General features: G+C 45.6%; 1 long non-coding RNA gene across 2 annotated transcripts; it reads right to left on the bottom strand.

The window, feature by feature from the left end:
- Positions 1 to 1,496: 1,496 nt before the first annotated feature.
- Positions 1,497 to 11,081, bottom strand: LOC122734181. 2 transcript variants are annotated; one of them, XR_006354014.1, is made up of 4 exons: positions 10,916 to 11,081; positions 7,697 to 7,788; positions 5,055 to 5,244; positions 1,497 to 3,061 (listed from the first exon to the last, which is right to left on the bottom strand). It is a non-coding gene; the product is annotated as an uncharacterized LOC122734181 (long non-coding RNA). The 2 variants fall into 2 exon arrangements; XR_006354015.1 differs by having other exon boundaries at positions 5,089 to 5,244.
- Positions 11,082 to 11,759: the final 678 nt, after the last annotated feature.

The following is an 11,759-nucleotide window of genomic DNA, read 5'->3' as shown; positions in this document are numbered from 1 at the left end:
CATTTCAAATTACTCACCTTTTTAAGGAGGGGGGAGGGAGAGAATTTGTAACTGAAAATTTAAAAAACAAATGTTAAAAATTGTTTTTACCTGTATCTGGGAGAAAATAGAATGCTAAAGACATCTGAAAGCAATAGAAATAAGTGCACCGTTCCGCAGACCCTCTACGTGACTTGAATATACCCGTGTATGTGGAAAAGGGCAGAAGGGAGACAAGAAGGGACGGCGCCCCTGTGGAGGAGAGGCCAGCCCAGGGTTCCAGAACACATCGAGCTGGGGACGGAGAAGCAAGAGCAGGAGCACAACCACGTGGCTACCAGAGCCTGCCACCTGAAGGCCTGGCTGCAACTGAAATGAAGAACAGGCCAGCAGGCAGACACATGGGAGCCAGCCTTGGAAACATTCAGGAGAGGACTGGAGACACCCGGGGACCAGGGACAGACACACAGTGGCCCCACGTAGATGGACAAAGCGCCGAAACACAGAGACCAAACTCTTGGGTGGGTGGCCTCAAACCAAGGCCTCCTCTGTCAGCACTGGAGGTCTCAAGCCAAGCCCTGATCCAGCAGTGGTGGTGGCTGTCTCTCAGCAGGTCTGCTCTTCTGCTTTCACCTGGAGGATTTCTTTAAGGTTTGTTTTTTCCTGGGGGCGGGGCGGAGCAGTACAGGAGGCCACAGAGTGCCAAGCCAAGGGGCAGGAGCACAAAGAGACCCCAAGTTTACAGAGGGTTGTTTTTGAAATGCAGAGTTCTCTCTGAATTCCTTCCATAAAGTTCAATTTGCATACTGTAAATTTACAGAAAGTAACATCTATCTGTCTGGCCTCCTTTCTATTCCCATGCTGTTTTCTCCAGAAGTCTCTCGTATCTGAGTTTTCTAAGATTCTCTTCATCTTCCTGACTTCTTTCTGATTTCATGGATAGATTCATCTAGCTCTCACAGGGAAAAGTTGACATCCCCCACTACTAGAGTTTTTCTATTTCCTCCTGTAATTATTTGACTTTTCCTTTAAGAATGGGAATGCTGTGCCACTTCCCACATCTCTATTCACTGTTGAAATTACTCCACTGTCTATGGTTCCTTTGAACAAGATTTAGTTGCCCTGCTTAATCCGTTCAATGCGGGTATTTTTGCTTTTGCTTTATCTGAGATCGTGAATGCTACCCCTGCATTTTTTCCTTCAGCTGAGTAGTACAACAGTTTCTGCTCCAGCCCCCTATTTTAACTCTGTGATTCTCTCTGCTTCAAGGCGTTCCTTGTAAAACAAAACATATTGTTGGGTTCTGGTTCATAATCCACGTTGCTACCCGCTTCCAGGTTATGAGTGAGTTCATCCCAGTCACACAGATTTGATGACTAACTATGCATTTTCCTGCATCCCATTTTCTTGTCTTTCTTTTCATCCTGTCCTTCCTCTCATGCCGGTTTTCCATATGACCACTGCCTTCTTTTAGCTGCCCACCCACCCTTTTATCCCCCATTTTTCCTTCTCTTTTCCCCTTCTCCTACTTATCTATAGGGTAAGATAAATGTTTCTGACCAATTAAGTCATTCATATATCAATATATACTCATATATAAATATATGTATATGAATTCCCCTTTTTGTACCAATTCTGTGTATCATCTTCCTTTATGGAAGAGTGTACAGTTTAACCTTATTGAGTTGCTTCTGTTTTCTCGGGCACATTTCCCTTTTAATGCTTCTTTTGAGCCTTGTATTTGAAAGCCACATTTTCTACTCACCGCATGTCTTTTCATCAGGAATGCTTCTATGGCCTCTGTTTTCCCTCGATGTGTTGCCACAGAGGGGGAACGCGCAGCGAGTAGATTGTTCTCAGAGAGTGTGTCTCCACCTATAAGCATTTCATCCACTGAGTATTCTGAGGCTAGATGTGCTTCCACAGAGAGTGAGCCTGTAGTAACTGGACTGTTCCCAGAGAGTGTCTCCTGCCACAAGTATCTTTCCCTCTGAGTGTTCTGAGGCTGGATGTTTTCTCATAGAAAGCAAGCCTGTGGTAGGTGGTGTAAGAGAGAGACTGGGAAGCCTTCCTGAGCAAAGAAACCAACCTTTCTTCAGAGAAACAAAGGTGGCGTCTCAGGCCACACTGGGTGAACTGGCGACCCCACCTATGTTTCTCCTACGGGCTGATTTCTTTGCCCACAAAGGCTTCCCAGTTTCTCTCTTACACCAGAATGTTCCCAGAAAGTGTGTCTTCTGCCACAAGTGTCTTTTCCTCTGAGTGTTCAGAGCGTGTGTCACCACCCATCAGCATTTCATTTGTTCAGTGTTCTGAGATTCGATGTGCTTCCGCAGAGAGTTAGCCTGTAGTAACTGGACTGTTCCCAGAGAGATTGTCTCCCACTCTTGTGTTGACTTTGTTTCCCTCCTAAAACAAAAAACACCATTCTTTTGTCACATGGCATGGCTCTCAGGGAGGAGGAGAGGGAGAGGGAGGGATACATGGGATCCCAAGATGAAAGAAGCAGAAAACATCAAAGAGCAGTTTTTGAATGAGGTCAGGGATCTAAAGGGGATTAATGGAGAGGCAGGAGGGAGGAAAGAAAGGGACTCTGGACGTGCAGAGCGACTCCTTCCACCACTGCAGCTTCAGCTCCAGGGCTTGGTTTGAGACCTCCGGTGCCATGAGGCCAGACTGTTGGCTGCTCTGCCCATTTATCCAGGTGTCTGGCTTCTGTCCACCCGAGCTCGGGTACCGTGTGTCTGTCTTTGGTCCCCGTGCCGCCTGAACTCTCCTGTGTGAGACCAGGTCCCATCTCCAAGTGTCTGTCCCCTGTGTATGCTTCCTCTCGGTTCTGGCTAGGCCATCAAGCGGCTGGCCCTGTCACACACCTGATCCTCCTCTTGGTTTTCCTTCTCTGTCCCCAGACCCCCGTGTGTGGCCTGGAACTATCTCCTGTCCCCGTTCCTTCACAGGCACCTCGGCCCCTTCCTGTCTCCCTCCCTCCCTCGTAGCCAACTCCATGGGCAGCTTCAAATGACTTCCATGTCACTCTACTCAGAGGTTTCCCAAGGGTCCACTTCTGCAAAGCATGAACTCTCTGTAGTGGATAAAAACAAAACAGAGGGCATAAGTGGAAAGCAGTTTGGGACAGGAGATCAATACCTCACACCACATAGCAAATTAAACTCTAAGTGGACACGCGAATCAAAGAATCACATAACAAAACCCTAAATGAGAGATGTAACTGATATATATATAATGCTAATCATTAATAATTACTCTTAGACCTCCAACTCATTCATTTCTTCCTTTGATGTATATGGATTAAGCTCCTCCCACATGCTGGCCATATGGAAAGACAGGGGGCCAATTAAGCAATCAGCAAGCACTCCTTCAGTACCTACTGCTTCATAGGCACTGTGCTAGGCCCTGGAGAAGCAAACACTCAGTAGGACACAGTCCCTAAGCACTACAAGGTTACCTTCTAAGGAGACAGAAAATACACTAAAGGGTATAGAGAATAAATGCAAATAAAGGCAAAGTCCAAGGCAGTCTGGGAGCAAGGCATCAAGAAAGCCTTCATGGGGGGCAGCTAGGTGATGCAGTGGATAGAGCACCAGCCCTGGATTCAGGAGGCCCTGAGTTCAAATCTGGCCTCAGACATTTGACACTGGCTGTGTGACCCTGGGCAAGTCACTTAACCCCAGCTGCCTCCCCAAAAAGCAAGAAAGAAAGGCTTCATGGAATAGGGGATGCTTGAACTGCATCTGGATGAAAGAGGGGGATCCTCTGAGGCCTAAGGAGAGACGGCCAGCTGCAGAGTCAGGAAGGCTCAGAGACCGAGCCCTGCTTCAGACTCATGCTACCAGCATGACCACAGTCAAGGCACCGAACCTCTTAGTGCCCCAGACAACTCTGTAAGATCACAGACACATTCAGATGGTTGTCAATCTTACTGAGGAGGCAGAAAGATGAAAGAGTGCTGGACTTGGAACACTCTGACTTGCCCTTGTCAAAGGTCACACAGCTAATAAGTTCCTCAGGCTGGATTTGAACTCAGATGTTCCTAATTCCAAGCCTGGAGTCCTAACCCTAAGCCCCCTAGATGGAGAGATTCAGAGATCCCAGAAGACTGTTGCCAAGCCACTGTTCAGGAGGCTGGCTTGAGGCAGGGAAGGGTAGGAAAGGGGCTCATTCTCAGTACACTGAGCTTCTGCAAGGGCTTAGCCCTTTCTAAGTACACCACCCATCCTGAGGAAAAACCTGAGTTGCCCTACCTGAGTTAGGAACTGCCCAAGTATCTTGATGTTGGATGGGCTCAAGTGTCTGGGAGGAGGACCTATGATCCCACAGAGAATGCAAACTACCTTGAATGAAACAGCAAGGGAGGCTTCAGCTGTCCCATGGGAAACTTTGCACTTGAGCCCTGGTCATCCCTGCCTTTTGGCCTTCTTGGTTCTGTTTCTGTATAATATCCGACCTGGCCCACTGAGAGTGCAGGGATCCATCACTCTGTCCTGTTGCCACCATAGGACTGGTCTCGTGAGTGAATTCCTTTATCCAACATAATTATCCCCAGTGACCCCAATATATTGAAATATGTAATCCATGCTGGTGTGGTCTGCTTCTTCCTTTAAAATCAAATACCTTGGGGCAGCTAGGTGGTGCAGTGGATAGAGCACCGGCCCTGGAGTCAGGAGTACCTGAGTTCAAATCCGATCTCAGACACTTAACACTTACTAGCTGTGTGACCCTGGGCAAGTCCCTTAACCCCCATTGCCTCACCAAAAAAAAAAAAATGTAATTAGGAAGATCCCCTCATCATCACATTTTATTAGCCCAGCCATGCATCAAAATGGTGGGGACAGGTTAAGGGACTTGTCCAGGGTCATGCAACTAGTAGGTATCAGAAGCAGGATTTGAACTCAGTTCTTCCTGGCTCTAAGCACTGGAGACAGAGCTACAGTTCAATCTATGAGGGAGTAATATCACTTTGCAGGGCCCTCATGACCCATGAGTCTTTAGTTCCCAAATTCCCTGTTGCTAGCATGTACACACACACACACACACACACACACACACACACACACCTGGGCTAGCTTCCATGTTCACTTAAAGTGTTACCTCCATTCACATATATGAAATCCAACAGGCTAGTGGCCAGGCCTGGGAGACTTGGAGATCCAGTCACAACAGGCAAGCCACCAGTCCCCAAGGCTCTTGAGCCTCGATTTGAGAAACTTGGGAAAGTGGTCCCTGTACCACAAGTCAAAATATAGGCTGGAAAATTGAAAAAGAAAAAAAAAGCCATTAACATATAATGATACTGTCATAACAGGGCAGATCAAAACAGAAACTCAGAAAAGGACAACAATGTCAAAATGTCTACATGCAAAAGACTTATTACAATGATGGTAATGAAATAGGGGCCATGGGGAGCTGGTGATGAGGTGAGTAAACCTTACTCTCAATGGATTTGGCTCAAGGAGGCAATAACATATACATTCACTTGCATATAGACATTTCTCTTACCCCATAGGGAAATAGGAGGAGTAGGGACAAGTAAATGTTGGAGGCTGAAAGAAAGACAGACTGAGGGACAAGTAGGCAGAAGCAAAACACTGGTGAGGAGGGACAAGGTAAAAGGAGAGACAGAAAAAAAGTAGAAATGGGAAAAACAGGATAGAGGGAAATACACAGTTAGTAATCACAAGTGTAAATGTCAATGGGATGAACTCAACCACAAACCAGAAACAGATAGCACAGTGGATTCAAACCCAGAATACCAAACTATGCTGTTTACAAGAAACATATTTGAAGTAGATATACACACAGAGGAAAGGTAAAAGACTGGAGGAAAATATTTTATGCTTCAGTGAAGTAAAAAATAAAAGCAGGAGTAACAATCATGATCTCAGAAAAATCAAAGTAAGGAAAGATATAATGAAAAGAAACAAAGAAGAAAAGTACACCTTCCTAAAACTTATCATAAACAAGGAAGTAATATATGTACTAAATATACTTCTACCAAATCATATAGCACCCATATTTCTTTTTGTTTTTCTTTTTTTTTTAATGAGGCAATTGGGGTTAAGTGACTTGCCCAGGGTCACACAGCTAGTAAGTGTTAAGTGTCTGAGGCCGGATTTGAACTCAGGTCCTCCTGAATCCAGGGCCGGTGCTCCATCCACTGCGCCACCTAGCTGCCCCAGCACCCATATTTCTAAAGGAGGAGTCAAATGATTTACAGGAGGAAATTGACATTAAAACTAGATTACTGGGGGACATCAACTTTCCCCGTTAGAACTAGATAAATCTAATCACAGAATAAACAAGAAAGGACAAAAGGAGATGTTGAGAATTTTATGAAAGTTTGATATGATAGACCTCTAGAGAAAACTGAATTGGGATACAAAACAATATACATTATTCTTAGTGTTACAAGGCACCTACACAAAAGCTTACCATGTATTAGGTTATATAAACCTCACAGTCACGGGCAGCTAGGTGGTGCAGTGGATAGAGCACTGGCCCTGGATTCAGGAGGACCTGAGTTCAAATCCGACCTCAGACACAGCACTTACTAGCTGTGTTACCCTGGGCAAGTCACTTAACCCCAATTGCTGAGCCCCCCACCCCCAAATCTCTATATAAACCTCACAGTCAAATGCAGAAAAGCAGAACTATTAAATGCATCTTTTGCAAATCATGATGCAATAAAAATTATGTTAAAGAAAAGGACATGGAAAGAGAGATTACAAATTAATGGAAAGTAAATAATCTAATCCTAAAGAACGAATGACTCAAAGAACAAAGCATAGAAGCAATCAATTATTTCATTAAGAGCATTAAAACCATGAGGCAGCATTCCAAGATTTGTGAGATGCTTCCAAAGCAGTACTTTGGGAAAATTTCTATTTCTAAATGCTTACATCAATAACACAGAGACAGAACAGATCACAAAACTAGAAAAAGAACAAATGACATAATTTCCAATGAAATATCAAAATGGAAATGCAGAAACAAAAGGTGAGTTTAAGACTTTTGGAAAAAATCAAATCAATAAATCAAAGTAGGTGCTGGTTTTATCTAAATCCTAATAAAATAGATTAACCATTGGTTAATTTGATGAACAAAAAGAAAGAAAACCAAATTACCAGCCTCAAGAAGGAACGGGTGAATGCATAACCAACAAAGATGAAATTAAAGCAATTATTAGGACTTATTTGGCCCTGTCATATGCCAGCAAAAGAGACAATGTCCGTGAAATGGATGAATACTTACAAAAAATATAAAATGCCCAGGTAAACAGGAGCGGAAAGAAACTATTTCAATAGCTTCATGTTAAAAGAAGAAATTGAACGTGGCATTACTGAGTTCCCTCAGAAAAAATCCCCAGGACTAGATAGATTAGAAAGTGAATTCTTTTTTTTTTTTTTTCTTAGGCAATGGGGGTTAAGTGACTTGCCCATGGTCACACAGCTAGTAAGTGTCAAGTGTCTGAGGCCGGATTTGAACTCAGGTATTCCTGAATCCAGGGCCGGTGCTTTAACCACTGTGCCATCTAGCTGCCCCCCGAGAGTGAATTCTATTAGATATTTTAAAAACATTTCATCCTAAGACTATATAAACTATTGTAAAAAAACAAGAAAAGGAGGAGTCCTATCAGATTCCTTTTATGGAAGAAATATGGTTTTGATACCTAAATGGTGAGAAGACACCATTACCTTACCCCATTCAGAAGGTGAGAGGTCCACAGGGGTTGCACATTGCACACCATTTCCTGAATGCTTCAATCAGTTCTGCTCACTTTTCTTTTCCTCCCTAAAACAATAAATACAATTTCTTCCATAGCACGGCTCCTGAGCATGGGGAGAGGGAGAGATACATGGGATCCCCCGGTGGTGTAAAAAACAGAAAACATCCACAAAGGTTTTTGGTAAAAAGGTCAATCATCTCAAAAGTAATAATGGAAGGGGGAAGGAGGAAAGAAAGGGGGGTGGGTTAGTGATCAACAGTGGCAGATCTCAAAGTATACTAGAAATCAGTGATTATGAAAACCAAAAGCTAAACCAAGGTTTAGACCCATCTGATTTTTCTGGACCCCCTGTGGGGTTTGTTTTCTTGGCAAAGATCCTAGAGTGGTTGCCATTTCTTTTTGCAGCTCATTTGAGAGTTGAAGAACTGAGGCAAGCAGGGTTAAATGACTTGCTGAGCATCACTCTGAGGGTTTGAGACTACATTTGAAGGGAGATTCATTACAACTAACCCATGAGGTTGATTCTTCTTGAGACCAGATTTGAACACCAAATGACAAGTCTTCCCGACTAGGGGCCCAGCAGAACCCCAGGCTGACCAGAAATCAATTGATACTTGTTAAAAATTAGGATACTGATGAATGAAAAAGATTAGGTATGCAATGTATACGAGCAAACAAATAAAATACTGACGTTTAGCGAATCTGAAGGGGGGACAGGGGAGAACAAACTATGTGATCGTTTTTTTTCTGGTGGGGCAATGAGGGTTAAGTGACTTGCCCAGGGTCACACAGCTAGCATTTGTCAAGTGCCTGAGGCCAACTATTTGATAATTTTTTAAAAGATGGCATAATGGAAAAGCAGTTTGCCAGAAATTTCAGAGGACATCAAAAGCTGACACCATCAACCAAATTAAAGTACAAATGGATACATGAATCAGATGTGAAAGGGGCTCAATAGCAAATTAGAGGAGCAAGGAGAAAATTACTTTTTACATCTAGGGAGAGGGGAAGAGGTCTGGATAGAACAAACAACAGAGAGGATCATGTATTAAAATGGAGAAATCTGCTTTGATAAAGTGGAAATGTCTTGGCACAAAGAGAGTCAATGCAGTGAAAATGAGAAGGGTCACAGTGAAGTGAGGGGCAACATCTTTGCAGTAAAGCTCCCTAAGGACTGTCGAATATGCAAGATCTAGAGGGAACTGATTCCAGTTTGCAACATTAAGAGCCATTCTCAATAGGTCAAAGGGTATGAACAGGAAGTTTTCAAAGGTAGAAAGGAAATGCAAGCTACCCATAGCCCTAGGACGAAATGCTCTGAATCCCTCATAAAGAGAGGAGTGCACCTGAAAACAACTCTGCTCTTTCAGTCTGTAAATCATGGAGATCCGCAGGGTCGGGGACAGTCCCCTCTTTCTGTTCCACAACAAGGTACACGGAAATGCACCATTCACCGGGTGCTGGTTGAAACCAGAAGAGACAACAAATATTTCGTTAAGGAACACAACATGAAAGAGATGATATGGAGAAGGGGAGGGGAAGAGTTGCTAGAATGTCTCCTCTCTCCCCAGCCCCAAGGCCAGGCCAAGCATGGGAGAAAGGGAGGAAAGAAGTGCTATGGGAGGATTATGGGCCCCGGTTACCCCAGAAGTTGTCTGGGGAACTAAGTCAAGGAACTTTTTCCTTGAAACCCCAGGAGTTGTCCCTTGAAATCAAGTAGGGCTCTCCTAGAGCTCACCCAAGGAGAGACACACCCCAGAGAGATAAGCAGCACAGGATGGAATTTAGCAAGCTCCAGGACCACCACCCTACATTCCAGCCCTCCTCACTACCTCCATGAGGTAATCCTGTTGGGCGTGACTTCAGCAGGAGAAGACCCAGGAACCGCCCACCAGCAGACTGCTGGGACCCACCAGGATGGAGTTAACGCCCATCACCAGATTGCTCAGGACCAATCATCAAACTACTCCAGCCCACCACCAGATGACCCCCAACCCATTGCCCAATAAGGGACAGGCTTACCCACGCCATTTCAGCCCTATAAAAGGGCGCTCCCCAAGCTAGTGGGGAGGAAAGCGTTTTTCTCTATTGTACCCCAATAAGCCTGGTCTTTTATTCCTAAATGGGACTTGCACCAGAGTGTAATTCTTTACAGAGGAATCCTAAGCACCCACGTGCTCTCTCCCCAGAGCAGAAAGTTAAAAGGTCCACATGAGATGGGGAGGGAGGGAGTGTTCCCAAAGGCTTCTCCCTGCTGGCCCGTACCACACCCCACCCCATCCCGTGACCCCCCAAGCTCCAGTCCTCCAGCCTGAGGCCTGGGTAGGCAGGGAGCCCCAGGCAGGAGCAGTCCTGGAGGACCAGAGACACACAGTATGCACACACACACACACACACACACACACACACGTGACCCTACCTACACATACAACAAAGGCATAAACAAAGGGATTATTATTCCCATGACCCTACACACACAGACACACACACAAAGACACACGATCCTACCTACACACTCAACAAAGACATAAAGAAAGGGATTGATATTCCCAGGACTTTACACACACACAAACAGAATCCTACTTACTTACACAACAAAAGCAGCATAAACAAAGGGATTCATATTCTCAAGACCTTACAAACCCATAAACACACACTCACACTCACACAGAGGATTCTACCCAAATACACAAAAAAGGCATAAACAAAGGTATTAATACTTCCATGATCTTACACACACACACAATTCTACTTACATCCACAACAAAAGCATAAACAAAGGGATTAATATTCCTATGATCCTACACACAAACACACACACGCACAGAAACACAGAATCCTACTTACGACAAAAGCAGCATAAACAAAGGGATTCATACTCTCACGACCTTACAAACCCATAAACACACTCACACACACACACAGAGGATTCTACCTACATACACACAAGAAGGCATAAACAAAGGTATTAATACTTCCATGATCTTGCACACACACAACAAGCTACATACATAACAAAGGGATTCAGACTTCCATGACCTTACACACACACACACACCCCCTTCCAAGTATCCCCTGGACCCCAAGAGAAGTCAATGGGGGAGATTCATGAAAAGTTTGGGGGAGAAACCAAGGAGAAGATAAGGAAAAAAATGGGAGGAAAACAGGAAGGAGCAGGGAGGGGGCTCTCACCTCACACCCAGCCTCTTAGGCAGTAGCAGGCCCCTCAGGATCGTTCAGTCTGGAGGATGGGGTGTCCAGGGGAAGGGGAATGGGAGAGGGTGAGGGACAGGCAGATCTTAAGATGCTCACACAGTCAAAGGAAGAGGGAGATGGGGTGATCTCTTCCTCCTCCTCCAGAGACAAAGAGAACATACAGAAATAGAGGGTAGGAGGGGGTGGGCAATGTGACCTCACTGTAGGGTGGGGCTAGTCTCCTCCCAGAATAGAAGGGAAAGGGAGGGGGGAGGAGGGAGGAGAGGGGACTTATCAGGCCCAGAGCAGTGGGGAGCCCACCCCCCATCCTTTCCCTTAGCCCCATCACCCAGCCTGGCCAGGGGAGGGGGCCCCAGTGCATCTTCCACCTGCAGGTGGGCCCGGGGCTGACCAGGGTCCCAGGGTCCTGAGGGCAGGCTGCTGGGGCTGGGGGTGGGGGGCAGCTCCTGAGGTCAGCTTGGGCTTGTTGAGGGTCAAAATTGGGAAATGGAGGCCAAGGAGGGGGAAGGGGACATGAAGGGAGTGGGTCCTGGGCTCCACAAAAGGAAAGCACCAGCCCTTCAAAGGGACTTGGATTCCTCCCAAGCCTCAGAGCAGAGCAGAGGAGAAAGGGGGTGGTCTGGGGGAGGGGCAGATCTCAGCCTCCTTTCTCCAGGCCTGAGGAAACAAAGATCAGGAAGGGATTGGGGAGGGGAGGGGGGAGACACTCAGGCACACAGGAACATCTGCCCTCTTTGTTCATGTGAGACTACCCTGGTCTAAATCCTATGTAATACAAACCTTCCAGAGCCTGGAGAAGAGGGAGCCACACCCTCCTCTC

This window comes from Dromiciops gliroides, chromosome X, assembly GCF_019393635.1.
Source record: "Dromiciops gliroides isolate mDroGli1 chromosome X, mDroGli1.pri, whole genome shotgun sequence".
Lineage (NCBI taxonomy): Eukaryota > Metazoa > Chordata > Mammalia > Microbiotheria > Microbiotheriidae > Dromiciops > Dromiciops gliroides.
Note: the sequence above shows the minus strand (reverse complement) of the source record. Positions and strands in the feature narration are given on the sequence as shown.